Raw genomic sequence first — 19172 nt, forward strand, 5'->3', positions numbered from 1 at the left:
ATCTATGCAATGGGCATCTGATGTCCTTCCTCACACTGTTTCACATTAAGTAATATAAAAAATCTGGGACATAGAAGACAATAAAGGTGATCATTTTCTTTAATGCATAATAATTATGTACTTACTTGAAATAAATTAGTAAGTCATCTTCAGGTGAAATACTTCCAACTCCATCTTTTCCTAGAAATTTCTGTTCTGCTTTTACAATTATTTTGCTCAACTCAATTTAAACCACAGAACCCCAGAACGCCAGAGCTCATAATCACCCAGGGTCTCCCAGTCCAACTGGTTTTCATATTTTTCTGTTGTTTTTTTTGGGGGGATGGTGGGGTGGGGTCCTAACCAGAGAACACCTTTTTCTAACTGAACCTTATGGGGAAGCCCAATGAATAAAGCATAGAGTAGGCCAGGTGCGGTGGCTCACGCCTGTAATCCCAGCACTGTGGGAGGCCAAGGTGGGCGGATCACCTGAGGTCAGGAGCTCAAGACCAGCCTGACCAACATGGAGAAACCCTGTCTCTACTAAAAATACAAAAATTAGCCAGGCATGGTGGCTTATGCCTGTAATCCCAGCTACTCGGGAGGCTGAGGCAGGAGAATCGCCTGAACCTGGGAACTGGAGGTTGCGGTGGGCAGAGATCACGCCACTGCACTCCAGCCTGGGCAACAAGAGCGAAACTCCACCTCAAAAAAACAAAACAAAAACAAACAAACAAAAGCATAGAGCAGCAGGACTGTTCTGGTTGAGGCAGGAAGGGTGGGTGGTGCATGGCTGGAGTCCTGAGCAATGGGGGTCTCTCCTCTCCAGAGTGGGGGCTCCTCAGTGCCCCTGAGGAGACTTGCCCCACACTCCTTACACTGCAGTTGTGACCCGCTAGGGTAGTCATCATGAAATCAATTCAGAGGTCACCACCTAAACAGAATAAAATGAAAAACGCCAGTGTGCATCGCACATGGTAGGGGTGAGTGTTGGTATGTGTCAGTTCTGTTTCGGTTCCGTGGTATCCATGTGTTCACCAGACTGGGAAGTAAGCAGTTGTTTCGCATTGTGAGTTGCCATCAAAAAGTTGGAAAATCACTGCCGTTCACTCTAATCCCCTCATTTCATGTTTGGGAAACAGAGCCCAGAGGAGGGAAGTGACCTGCCTGAGTTACAGCTGCAGCCAAGATAAGAACAAACATCTCTGGCCTCCTTGCTCCATGTCTTCTTTTTGAGACAGAGTCTTGCTCTGTCACCCAGGCTGGAGTGCAGCGATGCGATCTTGGCTCACTGCAACCTCTGCCTCCCGGGTTCAAGCGATTCTCCTGCCTCAGCCTCCTGAGGAGCTGGGACTACAGGTAACTGCCACCACGCCCAGCTAATTTTTTCTTTTTTTGTATTTTTAGTAGAAATGGGGTTTCACCATATTGGCCAGGCTGGTCTCAGACAACTGACTTCAGGTGATCCTCCTGCCTCGGCCTCCCAAAGTGCTGGGATTACAGGCATGAGCCACCGCACCTGGCCCCCCCTTTTTTTTTCTTTTGAGACAGTCTTATTTTGTCACCCAGGCTGTAGTAGTGCAGTGATGTGATCACAGCTCAATGCAGCCTTCACCTCCTGGGTTCAAGTGATCCTTTCACCTCAGCCTCCCAAGTAGCTGGGACCACAGGCACACACCACCATGCCCAGCTAATTTTTTAAAAAAATTTTGCAGACAAGCCTTTGTTCAAAGATAAGCCTTTGTCTTGAACTCCTGGGCTCAAGTGATCCTCCTGCCTCAGCCTCTCAAAGTGCTGAGATTGCAGGTGTGAGCCACTGTGCCCAGTGCTCTATATCTGCTTGAAGCACCACACAATGGAAGGGTTAACAGTTACTGAGCCTCAGCCTCAGGACGTGCAAGGCACTGCACTCAGTGCTTCAGATTGAGACCACCTTTGCAAAATTATGACTGAGACAGTGAAAGAGACCTAACTTAACTGACTCCATCTTGCTTCTAACCTTCAAACCGTCCTTGTTTATTCCTGGGCATAGGTTGAACTAACTTTGGGAGAAACTTAGTTTATAGCTTATAGTTTAAACAAAGACGGTAACAGCCCTTTCTCAAAGCAGACCTCCTTCTTGCCTGGGGACTAGATTGCCTTTGTAGGACTAACATTAGCCACAAGATTAGAAATTATGGTTTAGGAGTCATGCAGCTGGAGGTTACAAGATACTGACCCTCCACAAATTGCTCCTAAGATCAGTGCTTGAGATATTTTGCAGACCTTGCATTTGATGGATCAGCTGTCACCACAAATCAATAAACTGGCTCACCTGATCTTGTGGCCCACACCAGGAACTGACTTAGCATGAGAAGACAGCTTCGACTCCCTATGATTTCCGCCTTGACCAATCAGTACCCCTGACTCACTGGCTTCCCCCCACCCACCAAGTTATTCTTAAAAACTCTGCTCCCCTAATGCTCAGGGACACTGATTTGAGTAATAACATAACTCCGGTCTCCCGCACAGCTGGCTCTGCGTTAATTACTCTTTCTCTATTGCAATTCCCCTGTCTTGATAAATCAGCTCTGTCTAGGCAGTGGTCAAAGTGAACCCCTTGGGTGGGTACAAGATAGGAAGTCATTTCATCCCCACCATGACTGTATCAGTCACCTAAGGCTGTATAACAAATGCCACAGACCGGTGGCTTAAAAACAGAAAGTTATTTTCTCATAGTTCTGGACGCTGGACTTTTAAGATCAAGGTGTCAGTAGGGTTGGTATCTCCTGAGGCCTGTCTCCTTGGCTTGCAGAATGGTCTTCTTCCCCCTGTGTCTTCACAAGGCGCAATCTCTGCTTACTGCAACCTCCACCTCCCGGGTTCAAGCGATTCTTCTGCCTCAGCCTTCTGAGTAGCTGGGACTACAAGCGCACACCACCGTGCCTGGCTAATTTTTGTATTTTTAGTAGAGACGGGGTTTCACTATATTGGCCAGGCTGGTCTCGAACTCCTCACCTCGTGATCCACCCACCTTGGCCTCCCAAAGTGCTGGGTTTACAGGCGTGAGCCACCACGCCCAGCCTAATCTCCTCTTCTAAGGACACCAGTCACATTGAATTAAGGCCACCCTAATGACCTCATTGTAACAAAATCTCCTCTGTAAAGACCCAATCTCCAAACACAATCGCATTCTGAGGTCCTGGGGGTTAGGGATTCCATATAGAAATTTGGGGATGGGGATGTAATTCAGTCATAACAACCTAGCAATAATAATACCACTGCTACTATCATCCTCATTGACAGGCGAGGATATTGAGGCACAGAGAGGGTAAGCTGCCAGGGCCCACGGGGAGGAAGAATCAGACCTGATCCAGACCTGGACGTGTGGCTCTGAGCCTGCGCATCACTCACAGTGCCCTGCTGCCAGGAAATGAGGGGAACTCATGGGGAGCCCACGGGCTGGATGGGGAGGTCAGACCAAGGAAGAAGGAACACTGCATTTCACCTGGCTAACGACTGCAAAGAGCCCAGATAGTGAGTGGGTTGGGGAGCTCAGAGGAAGGGGCAGCAGGGCGGTCCTCTCCCTCCTTCCATGAAGACTTACTGCTCTCAGCCAGGCTTCTGCAGGACAGGGAGTGGCATGCCCAGGCTGGGGCTGGGGGTCCCCACTTGCTGCACCCCAGCATTCCCGGTCCTGTTCCCAGCCCTTTTCCAGAAACATTAGGGAAGGCAGGGAGCAAGGGGGGCCTATTAGGGGACAACCTTGAACCTCAAGTTCTATTGATATGAATTTGCAGCTTTACCCATGCAAATTACTCGACACGCACCTTCCCGGTGATCTCACTTGAGACACTGAGGTGGAAGGCAGTAGGCCTGCAGCAAAGAAATCGTGATTTGGTTTTTCTTTTTAATATTCATATTCTCAGCACAGCCCCTATGACTCTTCTGTCCTGTCTTTGTCTCCTTCTTCATCACTGTCCCAGGCTCTTGCTGTGTCTCCCTGGATGATCCAGTATTTCCCTACAGGCTCTGTCTGTCTGTCTCTCTGGGTTACCATTTCTTCCTCTGTCTCTGCCTCTCCCTCCGTTTTTTTTTTTTTTTTTTTTTTTGACAGAGCCTTGCTCTGTCACCCAGGCTGGAGTGCACTGGCGTGATCTGGGTTCACTACAACCTTCATCTCCCAGGTTCAAGCGATTCTTCTGCCTCAGCCTCCTGAGTAGCTGGGACCACCAGTGCCCACCACCATGCCTGGCTAATTTTAGTATTTTTAGTAGAGACGAAGTTTAGCCATGCTGGCCAGGCTGGTCTGGAACTCCTAACCTCAAGTGATCTGCCCGCCTCGGCCTCCCAAAGTGCTGGGATTGGCATGCGTGAGCCACCGCGCTGGCCTGCTTCTTCCTCCTTTGTTGCTAATAGGAGCAGAGCCTGGCTGCTCTGAATTCACAGTTGCCACCCCATTGCTAATTGTACCACTCAGACCAAGAGACCAAAATCACACTGGAAAACGCTTTCTTGTGCAAACTTCAGAGTGAGCCCCCCTTTCCCATTATTCTCCCCTACTCTTGCCCTAGGAACGGGAGGGGGCTGTTAGAAGCTGGTTTCTCTATGGGAAGCACTAACAGTGCCCTGGCAGCCACTGGGGGCCTTGAGTGTCAATTCCTGCCCTGGGGTCCATTCAATTCCAGAGGGAGCCAAAATATCCACACTGGGCAGAGCAGGGGATCGCCCTAACACTAAGACACAACACTATTTCCCTGTAGCATTCACAGGATCTTCCTAGCTGTGCTGTGAGGGAGGCCAATACCGTCCTCATTTTATAGGTTGGGAAACTGAGGGACAGAATGGCAAGCGAAGTGACTCGACAGAGGTCACACGGCCAGTTCACAGCAGTCAAGACTCAAATCCAGATCTTTTGACCCCAACTCCAGTGCTTCTTCCCTGAGACCTCTTGAGATGGAAACTTCAGGAAAATAAACGAACATTGGTGGAGAGAGACAAAGAGGAGGAGGATGCTTAGAATTCTGTTTCCTCGGCCGGGTGGCTCACACCTGTAATCCTGGCACTTTGGGATGCCAAGGTGGGCGGGTCACCTGAGGTCAGGAGTTTGATACCATCCTGGCCAACATGGAGAAACTCTGTCTCTACTAAAAATACAAAAGTTAGCTGGGCGTGGTGGCGCGTGCCTGTAATCCCAGCTACTCGGGAGGCTGAGGCAGGAGAATCGTGTGAATCTGGCGGGTGGAGGTTGCAGTGAGCCGAGACTGCACCACTGCACTACAGCCTGGGTGACAGAGCGAGACTCCGTCTCAAAAGAAAAAAAGTCTGGGCCAGGCGCGGTGGCTCACGCCTATAATCCCAACACTTTGGGAGGCTGAGGCAGGCAGATCACCTGAGGTCAGGAGTTTGAGACCAGCCCAGCCAACATGGCGAAACCCCATCTCTACTAAAAATACAAAAATGAGCCAGGCATGGTGGTGGGTGCCTTTAATCCCAGCTACTCAGAAGGCTGAGGCAGGAGAATTGCTTGAACCCAGGAGGCAGATGTTGCTGTGAGCCAAGATCGTGCCATTGCACTCCAGCCTGGGCAACAAGAACAAGACTCTGTCTCAAAAAAAAAAAAAAAAAGATTTCTGTTTCCCACATAGCCACCTCCTCTATTTCTTTGGGTTAACATGAAGAAAAGTAGCAGTGGCCTACTCCCAGAAGGGTGTAGGGTCCCCAAGGCAGGAGAGGCGGGGGAGCAGCTGGTGGGTGAACCCCTCACACTGCCCCGAATCCCATGGGGCTGGGGCAGGGCCTGTGGGCTCGGAGAGAGCTGGAGCCAGCAAGCCAGATGGCCCGTCTGCGGGCGACTGTTTATTTCCCCTTTGGCATCGCAGGGATCCTAATCCAGTCTTTTTTTTTTTTTTTGAGAGAAGTCTCTCTCTTGTCCCCCAGGCTTGAGCGCAATGGCTCAATCTCAGCTCACTGCAACCTCTGCCTCCCAGGTTCAAATGATTCTCCTGCCTCTGCCTCCCAAGTAGCTGGGATTAAGGCACCTGCCACCACGCCCGGCTAATTTTTGTATTTTTTTTTAGTAAAGACGGGGTTTCACCATGTTGGTCAGGCTGGTCTCGAACTCCTGACCTCAGGTGATCCACCCGCCTTGGCCTCCCAAAGTGCTGGTATTATAGGTGTGAGCCACCATGCCTGGCCGATCCTAATCCAGTCTTGATTAAAGGTTTTGGTCTGCTGCTGGGTGGGCAAAGGGGAGTGAAGGGAAATTAGAAGGAATGGTAAAGAGGGGGCAGCACCCTGGGCCCCCAAAGCCACATGGTAGTAGTGTGGCAATGAGTGTGGACGCCCTAAAGAGGGTCTGGGAGACCCTCAACAGTTGGAGCTGTAGGGGCCTCTCTCTTCACTGTCAGCTCTGAAAGATCAGGCAGGGATTTTTATGTAGGGAGCTGAGGCTGGTGGGCTCAGCAGGTAACGGAGTGGGGTGGGAGGCACTAGTCCATTGCTATCCATTCTGGGGATCCACCTGTGGTTTAAGGAAGCAGATCCACCTCATCCGGCCTCTCTTGCAGGCTGCCTAACTCCAGGTCTATCATTCTTGTTGCGCAGTACATAGCCTACACTCCTCTACGTGGCTGCCTGGTCTGGGAAGAAGAGGCACCTGATTTTGAGGCAAACACAGCCCAACTGATCTTTGCTCTGGAGCCTAAAGGCTGGTCTCGGTCCACTTTAGTGAAGAACTTATTTTCAGGTTGAACTAGCACATACTCAGCTCCTTTTATGTGCCAAGCTCACAGTAGGTGATCTTTCTTATCAGAACCTCCCGTCTCCCAGTGCAATTTCTGCTACTTTTTTTTTTTTATTTTAAACACTCTTGCTCTGTAGCCCAGGCTGGAGTGCAGTGGTGTGATCTTGGCTCACTGCACCCTCCACCTCCCAGGTTCAAGCAATTCTTGTGCCTCAGCCTCCCGAGCCACGGGAGGATTACAAGTGTGTGATTACAGCTGGGATTACAGGCATGTGCCACCACACCCAGCTAATTTTCGTACTTTTTAGTAGAGACAGGGTTTCAACCATGTTGGCCAGGCTGGTTTCCAACTCCTGATCTCAAGAGATCCACCTGCCTCAGCCTTCCAAAGTGCTGGGATTACAGGCATGAGCCACCGTACCTGGCCTCTGCTACATTTTTGAGTTGGAAAGAAATTTACTTGCTTTATTGATGGAATGACCATATTTATATTCTCAATGGCAGATGGTGCATTTACAAAATTTATGTCAGTTTTGCAGTCACGTCTGGCTTGCAATGTCCTCTCTTTGTCCCTTTGAGAATGGTTGGGATATTTGGATTTGTACCCAAGACCCTCTGTGTGGCCCTGTTGATGTCTCTTCTCACCCTGGTGACTCCCTGGCTTCTAAGCAGTCACTCAAAGGGTCTCTGGGCCCTGGGCTCTTAGCCAGCCTAGGAGGAACGAATGATTCCAGGAGATTCTCTAGCATCAGGGGCTAGGGCTAGGGCTGGAGACTTGGTGGGTACCCAAGTGAGAAAGTACCCCCAGCCCATCCCCACTCCTTTAAGGGAGACCTTGCCCTTTGAATTTCAGCTGAGATTTGGGACTCTCCTCCCTACTCATGTCTGCTTGCTGGAGTTGCCTATGAAGCTGGAAAGGCTGTGGGCCTTCGCATCAGAACTGGGTTCAGCTGTTGCTTTTCTTGCTTACTAGCTGTGGACCTTTGATAAGTTTCTTGCTGTCTGTTTTTGCATATGTGAAATGGGATTACAATGCATGCTATATTATAGCTTGAGGTTTACAGGAAGTAAAAAGCATCTTTTCACTAGGCACGGTGATTCATGCCTGTAATTCCAGCACTTTGGGAGGTCGAGGCGGGCGGATCACTTGAGCTCAGGAGTCTGAGACCAGCCTGGGCAACATGGCAAGAATTTACATTTAAAAAATTTTAAAAATTTGCCTCTACAAAAATTTAAAAAATTTGCTGGGTGTGGTGGCGTGCGTCAGTGGTCCCAGCTACTGAGCCCAGGAGTTTGAGGCTGCAGTGAGTTGTGGTCATACCACTGCACTCCAGCCTGGGCAACAAAGTGAGACCCTTTCTCAAAAAAAAAAAAAGGTATCTTTTCCTTTCCTGAGTACCTACTGTTAACCTGGCCTGTGAGCACTTGGCATTTGTTAGGTCTTGTGACTTGTACCTGGCACAAAGTAGGTCCCCACTATTTGCTGAATGAATGAATGAATGAATGAATGGGTTGGTGTCATGGGTGTACAATCTAGGCAGTCATATCAGAAGGGACCCGCGCTTGGTTTAATGCTTTATTTTCACCATCTTGAAATGTTTTAATAATTTTTGAATGAGGGGCTGCACATTTTCATTTTGCTTTGGGCCCTGCAAATTATGTAGCCAGTCCTGCCTCTTCATCTTATCCAGTGGACTATATCTAATTCTACCACATCATACCCATTCTACAGATGCATAAACCGAAGCTTGGAGCGGTGAAATGCACAAAAGTACTCAACCTCTAAATTGCAGACCTGGGCCCAGACATGGACCTTTATAAATGGAGCCCATTTCACTGGGGTGGTGGCCGTGTTTCTGTGGCCTGCCTGGGCTGGGCCCGTGAGTGGACAGGTTACGGCTCAACAGACTCAGTGGCCTTTCCCCTCTGGCTCTTAGAGGCCAGGGACTTGGAGGATCTCACCAGTCTATCACAAAACTTTCAGTTTTTAACGAAGCAGTGAAAATGGCCTTCTGTCTGCCTCTTTGTTTCTTTCTTATTCTGGAAGACAAGTGAGAAGGAAATGGGAAAGAAACAAAGAAGAACAAATGTTATGGAAAGTTAGTGGCACCTCCCTCCTCAGCCTGAGCCAGGCCACAGGGACAAAGGCGAATGTCAGAGAAGAGCAGCACCCCCACCCCTAACCCCAGGCCTGGGGCCTCTGGGTGGCTGAGTGTCCACAGCTCTCTGACCAGTGCTGAAAATGAAAACTCAGGACAAGCTGATCCCCACTGCCCAGAACAAAGAGAGGCTGGTGCATCTTAGTCACTGCTAATTTCTGGCAAATTACTGGGCTTGGGAGCAGGACTGCTCGTAAAGTTCCTGGTTCACCAAGCTGGAGGCAATTTATTCAAAGGGAAATAAGGCTGCATCTGCTGAGGGAACGAGGAGACAAGGGAGCCTCTTGCACGCTTGTAATGTCTGAGCCAGATCTTAGATTCACCTGCAGCAGGCCCAGCCCTTTCCCCAGCCTGGTTTTTATGCCTTTGGAGAGGTTTGCAGAAGGATGCTCAGAGGGCTGATGGGAGCTCGGGAGGGTGTGTGTGCGTTCTTTAAAAAATAATAAAGCCCTCGTCCACGCCTGAGGCTGAGCGCATCTGAAAGGAGTCGTGGGTGGGAGGAAATTGCAAATGTTTTTTTTTTCAGCCTGAGATGGAAGGCGTTGGAACTGGTTCCCAAGGAGAGGGAATGCCCTGTGGGCTCTTAATTCCAAGGTGGCTGGATTCGCACACACACTCCAGGTGCTCAAGGCAAGAAGGGAGCATTGGGTTCCAGGAGGGCATACATCTCGGGGCTGGAACCCTTGGGAGGGTAGGGGGAGACAGGGAAGAGGAGATGTCTTTGCCTTCTTAGGCCTCAGTTTGCCCCGCTGTAAAATGGGACATGGGAGGCTGGACTACAATGGTTCCTTTTAGTGTGGACATTCTGGATTCTGAACCTGGAGAAAAAGGACAAGTGAGAAGAGGAGGTTCTTCCTGAGCCCTAATATGTGGACAGCACTTCAGTTTACAAGACTCTTTAAATCCATCATCCATTCTTTTCTTTTTCACCATCATCATCATGGCAGACATACAGAAGAGGACATACACAAATGGAAAGTGTATGAATAACTGTAATTGTAATAATCATAAGGAAAACACCTGTGTAACCAACAACCTAGGTCAAGCTTGAATGACAGATGATACCAGCCTCCCCAGGTGGCCCTCCTCACTCACACTCCCTCTGTCTCCTGTGTACTCACTGCTTTACTTTCATGAAGATCATTTCCTTTTCATTTTTTAAAATTTATTTTATTTTATATTTTGTTTTGAGACAGAGTCTCACTTTGTCACCCAGGCTGGAGTGCAGTGGCGTAATCTCGGCTCATTGCAACCTTCGCCTCCCAGGTTTGAGTGATTCTCCTGCCTCAGCCTTCTGAGTAGCTGGGATTATAGGCATGCCACACTACGCCCAGATAATTTTTGTATTTTTAGTACAGACGGGGTTTTACCATATTGGCCAGGCTGGTCTCCAACTCTTGACCTCAAGTGATCCACCCGCCTTGGCCTCCCAAAGTGCTGGGATTACAGGTGTGAGTCACTGTGCCTGGCCCATTTCCTTTTTTAAAAATGATTTTGCTATGTATGCATCCTTAAATAATAAAGTTTAGTGTTGCCTATTCCTGAACTGTATATAAATGGACTCATATAATATGTGTTATTTGTGTTCAGCTTCTTTTACTCAAAGTCACGGTTGTGACATTTGGCTGTTACACAGATGAAAAAATGAGGTCCCAGAGAAGATAAACGACACATTAAAGGTCACATAACTAGTCATGGCAAAGCTGGACATGAGCCATGCCTTCTGCCCACTCCACTACCCCGAGTGACCAGCTGTTGGTGGTGACTTCCATTTCCAGCAATATGGTGGACTAGATAGCCTGAGAACAGGAGAGATGGTCCCTGTGGCTGAGCCGAGATCACAGGCCCCAGATGGGGAGCCTCTATCCCCTGCGCTTCATGGTAGGGTGCCATACCTGGAATCATCTCCCCACTGAGACAAAAAACATGACAGGGAGGTAATTCCCCAAAAGGAAATGGGAGTGAATTAGAAAGGGGATGGATGCTGGACAGCCAAAAACAACATGTCCCTTTATTTGTCCTGTGCAAATGAAGGACAGTCATTTTTAATTTTTCCTGTCTCACTTCTTAATATACAAGTTAGGACAAAGTGTCAGAATCAACCCCTAAGAACACGTCAGGCATCCTCGTCTCTCAGATCAACAGTTAGCAAATGAAGCTGATGGAAACATTGATTTTCTGAATTTCTTCTCCAAGCTTTGAATTTTCTCCTCACTCTTGCTCATGAAGCTGACACAAAACTAACATAAAATCATGGCATTTTATGGCAGCTGGATGCCCGCAGGGCCAACTTTTCCAGCTTCTGCTTGGACAATTGTTCTTTCATGTTACCTCTGCCTTTGCCTGGACCCTCAACTTCATGCCAGAGACCTCCCCAGTCTTGAACAACACCTTGAAAAGCACTATTAATCAAACAACTTCCAACAGGGGCATAAACTGGTTTCCTCATATCCTCTTAAGTGGAGCCCCTGGCAAGTCATTTACATCCTAGCATGCAGAGAGGGTCAGGTTTTCAGAAGAAATTAGCAGTTGGGATGAGATTTGTGGGGAGGGAGAGATTCTTGTCTGAAGAGGGGAGATAGGAAGGGAGAGGAAATGAATATCTGAACAAATTGGACTGGTAGAGCCTGGGGTGTGGGAATGGCAGCCTAGAAATCACAACATGGGGGTCAAAGTGTTTGGGGAGGGGGCAGGGTGGGCAGAATAATGGCTTGGCCCAGCCCCTGGGATAGGGCAGGTCCTCCAGGGTGCTCCTGACATAGCCTCTTCCAGGAGGGCACAGAGCTTTCTCCAGGGACCCCCCAGCCTCAGATGGAGCAGCAGGCACTGGACTGGATGTTGGGGAGCCCTGGAGACATGTGTGGCGCTGCTGTAAATATGCTCATGTCTTAGGTCATTTGAGGCTTACAACCACCCAGCACATTTTATTGGCATCATTATTTTATCTTGAAAGAGAACAGTGCTGTTCCCTTTTGACAGGTGGGAAAATAGAGGCACAACGATGCTTGAAGCTGCCCCGTGGCAGAGCCAGGATGTGAAACTCTGGCCACCTGACTTAATTTTTTTAAAAAGATTAAAAAATGAGGGGATGGGACTGGGCGATATCCACGGTCCTTTCCCATTCCACCATCCGAGTGGCTGATGGTCTTGTCTATTGGCTTTCTTGCAGTCTAGGGTCACATAGGGCAATGAAACAAACCTTACAAAAAAACAAGCTGCTTTGTAAAAGATGAGCCTGTCAGGCTAACCCGATTTCCTTCCTTGAGATCATGAGATTATGAGAGAACAGCCAGGCTGGGGGCACATCCTGCCTGGTGGCCTGTGGAGTGCGGATGTAAGCAAAGGGTCCCAGGAAGCTCCCCTGTGTTTTGTGCCTCTCTGAACCAAGCATATGCTGCCTCCTACCTCTAATGCTGGGGGAGCTCACCCTACCTCTCCAGGACACACCACCCACTGCCCAGCCCAGTGCCTGGCCAGCGCACACCATCAGAAACGTCAGTGAGAGGACTGAAGACAGGCCTCTGCCATCCTCTCGCCATTGGGCAATACCAGGTCTGCATAAGGTGGGGTCCACCCACACAGAGTCAAGTAACCCAATGCTTTCATTGGCCTGATTTAACCCTGGAGACTGCTTAAGCAGAAAAGCAAAGACAAGTCATAGAGGGTGGCACGGAAGAGCCGCCCAGTCATGCTGGAAACAAACAAGGCCCTGGGGTGAGAGAGAGGAAAAGGTGGCACCAGCTCTGGGGTTAAGCTCTGAGTGTCAGGATTGAAGTTATGGTAGCGCTTGGAGCCCTTGGGCTTCCCCGTTCCCTGGACAGATGACACTGTCAGCTTGGGAGGAGCCTGCCCAAGTCCACGTAGCTCATGGGAGGGTGGAGCGACAGTTCAGGCAGAATCTCTGGAACCAAGTCTAGTGCTCATTTCGCCTGCCCACATGCCTTCTCATCTGGTACCGGTGCAGGAAGCCATACCCTCCGCGACACTGGTTCCAGCACCCAGGAGGCCCCAACTGCAATGCCAGAAACAGGAGACTCAGAAACAGGAAAGTGAGCTTGTCCCATTTTGCAAGGGAACCTTCTATGATGACTCAACAGCAGCTGCATCCCCTGAGTTCTCAGAACTCCTCCATCCAGAAACAGAGCGCCCAGGAGTAGGACCGGCTTGGCAGCTCTCTGTGCCTCTCCAGGCCAGGGGGACACGCCTGGTCATGGCCTCAGGTGCCTCGGCTAGCAGGCCCCACCTTGGCAGCCTGTGTTGTCTCTCCCAGGAGTGGATGTTTCCTAAGTGCTCCACTCACTCTCCCAGTTCCCCTGACACAGTGACACAAGTGGAATGCTCATTACACATGCATGACAGTGCTCATGACACAGGTGAGTTCATTTACATTTCACAATAACTCACTGAGGCTGATGGGGTATTGCACAGTAGCATTTTACCAGTGAGGACTCTAAGGCATAGCAAGGCTAAGTGCCCTGCCTGTATTAGTTAAGCACAACTAGTAAGCGGCAAAGCCAGGATTGCAAGCCCAGACAGCCTGGTTCTCAAGTCCATGACCCCAACAACTGCACTGTAAAGGAAATGAAGGAAATGAGCTTTCCCAGAGCGAGGTTCCCTCCTCCTTTCTCCTTTCTGTGGTAATTTCACTCACTCAGGCCTGCTTGCTTGCTTGCTCTTTTCTTTTCTTTCTTTCTTTCTTTCTTCCTTCCTTCCTTCCTTTCTTTCTTTCTTTCTTTCTTTTTCCTTCCTTCCTTCCTTGGTTTTTTGTTTGTTTGTTTTGTTTTGAGCCAGGGTCTCTCTCTGTCACCTAGGCTGGAGTACAATAGGTCAAACACAGTCCATGGCAGCCTTGACCTCCTGGGCTCAAACAATCCTCTCACCTCAGCCTCCTGGGTAGCAGAGACCCACAGGTGTAAGTCACCACAATTGGCTTATCATTATTTTCTAATTTTTGTAGAGATGTGGTCTCCCTATGTTGCCCGGGCTGGTCTCGAACGCTTGGGCTCAGATGATTCTCCCACCTCAGCCTCCCAAGGTGCTGGGATTACAGGGATGAGCCACCATGTTGGTCACCATTTCTTTTTAAGAAACCACCCCTCTTCCATCCCATGAGATCAGTGGGCGGGCACAATGCTCAGGCTGGACCAATCAGACTCTCTGGGTGCCTGTCACTTAGGCTGAATGACAAAGAAGCCTGAAGTCCCCCTCCCAGTGGTGCCCTCCAAAACCGCACTTCTGACAAAGTTTTCTGAAACTGCCTTTGTTTCTTCAGCTTTTCTTTAACTTCTATAACCTATCCAGTTTGTTCCTAATAAATGGCACTTTTTTCCTCGCTTGTGAGCCAACATTAGGTTCTACAATTCAAGAACCCTACGGATACGACCATCACAGAAGTGATTTGCCTTTCATTTTGTATACTTGATTTATTTTTTAATTTTTAATTTTTGTGGGTACATAGTAGGTATATATATTTATGGATACATGAGATGTTTTGATACAGGCATGCAGGGCGTAACAATCACAGCATGGAAAACAGACTATCCATTCCCTCAAGTATTTATTATCCTTTGTGTTACAAACATCCAGTTATACTCTTCTAGTTTTTGTTTTTTTAAGACAGAGTCTCACTGTGTCACCCAGGCTGGAGTGCAGTGGTGCGATCTCAGCCACCACAACCTCTGCCTCCCGGGTTCATGTGATTCTCGTGCCTCAGCCTCCTGAGTAGCTGGGGTTACAGGCATGCACCACTATGCCCGGATAATTTTTGTTTTTTTAGTAGAGATGAGGTTGTACCATGTTGCCAGGCTGGTCTCGAACTCCTGACCTCAAGGGATCCACCTGTCTCGGCCTCCCAAAGTGCTGGGATTACAGGCATGAGCCACCACGCCCGGCCTCTTCTAGGTATTTTTAAATGTACAATTAAATTATTTTGACTATAATTACCTTATTGTGTGGTCAAATACTAGGTCTTATTTATTCTATCTATTTTTTTTGTACCCAACATTTCATATGCTCTAGTGGGCACCAAACATGTGTCCAAACAGGTCTAGATTCAAATGTAGATTCTGCCACTCATTAGCTGTTGTAATCTTGACAAAGCAACCTCACCTCTTCCAGCTTCAGATTCTTCATCTGAAAAATGAAGATACAACCTGGTTGTACCATTATAAGGAATATTCCAGGAAGAGAAAGAGCAGGTGCAGAGAAATAGAAGTACGAGAGTGTTTGCCTCAGGCCACAGTGGCAGGTTTCATGAATGGCTCCCACTCTTCAGCCCTCCCTCTGTGCACACCCTTTGCCATGTAACTTTGCAGTGCCCTCCTTATTGTAGGTGGGAGGTACTTCCCTACCTCTTGATTTTGAGATTTAACCTTAGCCATGTGTTTTGGTCAACGGGGTGATAGCAGATATGGCTCAAGCAGAGACTTGCAAAGGGCTTGCAGGACTGAGTTTCCTCTCTTGTGCCACTATCATTGCCTTCAGGTGGACATACCCAGGATAGCCCACTGGTCCCAGCAGGAGGCGGGAGACGCATGGAACAGGGGCATCCCCAACTGACCCAGCCTAAGGCAGCTGATCACCTAGATCAAAGCTCATTAGAGATGAGGAGAACCAGTCCAGCTCAGCCTGAATCAGCCAACACCCAGCTGACTGACAGACATGTGAGGAATGAGGAATGATTGCTATTTTGAGCCACAGAGATTTGGGATAGTTCATTATGGAACAACTGCTAACAGGTACATAAATTGGTACCCAGAAGTGTGGTGCTGCCGTAACAAAACTTAAAATATGCAGCACTGGTTTTTTAGGACTGGGTGGTAGGAATGAGTAAACTATTAGGGGAGGCAGGAAAAATGCAAAGAAACTGCAATTGGAGGTGGAAGAAGAGGCAACCCCATTGTGTAATAGGGAATTATTAGCTAAAATTGTTGTCTTTAGTAACTTATTGGGAAATAAGTGTATCTAATGAACTCTTGGTCTTGGGCAAAGATATTTCTAGGCAGAATACTGAAAGCATCCTTTGGCTTTTATGGTTGTGTTTGATAAGGTACTGCAAAAAAAAGAGATGACTTCAGAAAATAACTGCCTAGTTTGAAAGTAGTATTAGAAAGAATATAGAAAAGGCCCAGTGCGGTCGCTCACACCTGTAATTCCAGAACTTTGAGAGGCAGAGGTGGGCAGATCACCTGAGGTCAGGAGATCAAGTCTAACCAACATGGCAAAACCCCATCTCTACTAAAAATACAAAAATTAGCTGGGCATGGCGGCGCTTGCCTGTAATCCCAGCTACTCGGGAGGCTGAGGCACGAGAATCGCTCGAACCTGGGAGGCAGAGGTGGCAGTGAGCTGAGATTGCACCACTGCACTCCAGCCTGGGCAACAGAGTGAGGCTCTGTCTGAGAAAAAAGGAATATAGAGAAGTTTGAATGTGTTCTGTTGATATGAGTTTTAGCACATGGGGTAGAACGGAATTCAAGATATAGGGAACCCATCAAGTTTTTGGAGTGTTATGTTGGCAAAAGGACTCCCAGCCTGCATGAAAAAAATACCAAGGCTGTTTAAAATGCAAAAAGACCTCTGGGTAGGAAGCAGTCTGAAAAGATTGCCTAAAGGATGTGTTTTACAATGCCTTCAGAAGTGACTAAGGAGGGTGATAGAAAAGGAAGAATATCGCAGAGGCTGGAGCAGGAGCCATGCAGAAAATGGAGATGAACCTCTCTCTGGATGGAAATCTGGGAGCTAATCAGGGAATATTACCTACCGCCAGGACAAAGGCAACTGGAAACATTTTCCTAGCAGGATTTCAGAATTGCTATGGACCAGTGACGGCTATGGGCCTCTGTTTCTTCCCCTGTTTGAGTGGCAATGTTTACTGCAGGTAAGGTGGATAACTTACCCATAGATCTCTGGATTACGAGGAGCTGCATCTGAACCTGATGAGACCATGAGAAAGTGGATTTTGGCTCGATGGCATTGGTTGCTTAGGGGTTGTTTTGGAGTCTTGTGATGGGAGAAAATGAATTTTGCATACTGGAAGGACCTGGATAATTGAGGTCATGGGCATGGAGTGTGGTAGTTTGATGACATGAATGGACGCAATTCTTCACCTTTCCCTATAACTATGTCCTTTGCCATGTAACTTTGCACTGCCCCCCTATGGTGGGCAGGGGGCAGTTCCTCACACTTTGATTTAGCCTCAGTCATGTGACCTGCTTTGGCCAATGGGATGTTAACAAACATGACACAGCACTTGCATGATGGAGCTTGTCCCCTTGCACCTCTGACATCACCGTAAGAAGAATATGTTCAGGCTAGTGTCATGATCTATGGAGCAGGACAAAAGCAGTAGAACCACCTCAAGCTGGCTAGCTGCAGACATATGCATGAGTCCATAAACCCCTGAAGAACCACCAAACCAACCCAGCGTAAGTCAGCCGACCCCCAGCCAATGCACAGACACATAAAAAACAAAAAAATACATGACTGCTGGTTTAAGCAACGGAGTTTTTTTGTTTGTTTGTTGTTGTTTGTTTTCTTTTTTGAGACAGGGTTTCACTCTGTCGCCAAGGCTGGAGTGCAGTGACATGATCTCAGCTGACGGTAACCTCCACCTCCTGGGTTGAAGCGATTCTCGTGCCTCAGCCTCCTGAGTAGCTGGGATTACAGACGTGTGCCACCACACTTGGCTAATTTTTGTATTTTTAGTAGAGATGGGGTTTCACCATGTTGGCCAGGCTGCTCTTGAACTCCTGACCTCAAGTGATCCGCCCACCTAGGCCTCCCAAAGTGCTGGGATTACAGGTGCGAGCCACTGGTCCTGGCCTAAGCAACGGAGGTTTAAAGTGATTTTTAATGCAGCAGTTCTAACTAATATAGACACAAAGTGGAATTTTTCTCCACGTGAGGCTGCTAGCCACACACAAAGATGAAATGAACTCCTTTGTCGTGTAAGAATCTCTCCAACGCTGATCACTATAATAGTAACAAAAGCTGCCACTTATTGAACTCTCATTGTTGGGCTCTGTGAGAAGTGCCACGTATATATTATCTCGTCAAATTCTTGCAACAGCCTTAAGAAGCGGGTATGATTATTTCCATTTTACAGATAAAAAAAAAAAAAAAGCCCTAAGGCTCAGAGAGGTTAAGAAACAAGGCCAAGGTCACGTAGCGAATAAGTGGTAGAGTTTGGATTCAAGTACAGGCTGGTCTACCTCCCAAAGCTATGCCAGAGAGGTGGCACAGGCACTGTTGTTAATGGGGTTTCTTGGGAATAAGTGGCCCCATTCTTCAGGTCAAACTATGGGTCACACAGCACTTGTTGGTTTTGTTTTTCCAGTATAATTTAATATAAGAAACTTACAGTATTCAATATAACAATTAAACACTTGCCCAGTCCGAGTCCCCTTTACTCCCCGATGCCATTCCCTCTGTTTTGGAGAACTGAAAAGATGAGAAGGAGACACCAGGATAACACAGAGGTGGAACCTGCAGGAAGCAGCAGCCATCCTTACATCAGAGAACAAAGGGAAGTGTGGGAGTTATCAGAGCCTCACAGCTGGGAGGAAGACCCTGCAGAACAGGGGCCTTGTCTGGCACCTCTCAGGGGAAGCTCTTATTTTTTTCTTTTTTTTCGAGACAGAGTCTCACTCTGTTGCCCAGACTGGAGTGCAATGGCACGATCTCAGCTCACTGCAGCCTCTGCCTCCTAGGTTCAAGCGATTCTCCTGCCTCAGCCTCCCAAGTAGCTGGGACTACAGGTGTACACCACTATGCCTGGCTAATTTTTGTATTTTTAGTAGAGATGGAATTTCACCATGTTGGTCAGGCTGGTCTCGAACTCCTGACCTCAGATGATCCACCCACCTCGGCCTCCCAAAGTGCTGGAATTACAGGTGTGAGCCACTGTGCCTGGCCAGCTCTTATTTTTGACAGTGAACAATGCCAAGGACATCAAGGAACACAGCTGGCTGGTTGTGGGGGGTAGGGTGGACTGGAAATATCCAGTCTGGAACCCCACTTTTTCCACATGCAAAGAAGATGCCCAAGGAGAAGGAATGGCAAGAGGGAGAGAATGGGAGTTGGATTGGGCGTCGGAAGACAGTCAGGATTTGGATAATTGAAGACATCTGAAAGAAGAATTTGCTCATCCAAGGTCCTGGAGCTAGGATGGGGCAGGGCTGGGACTGAGCACAGACCCAGGTATGTGTGCTTCTCCCTCCAATACTGCGTTGTGGGTAACTCTGCCCTGGCACCTCCTGCCATGGCGCTGGGCATAGGCCTGTCCACCCTCTGACACAATGCCCATGGGC

The sequence above is a fragment of the Pan paniscus genome, chromosome 15 (assembly GCF_029289425.2).
Source record: "Pan paniscus chromosome 15, NHGRI_mPanPan1-v2.0_pri, whole genome shotgun sequence".
Taxonomy (NCBI): Eukaryota; Metazoa; Chordata; class Mammalia; order Primates; family Hominidae; genus Pan; species Pan paniscus.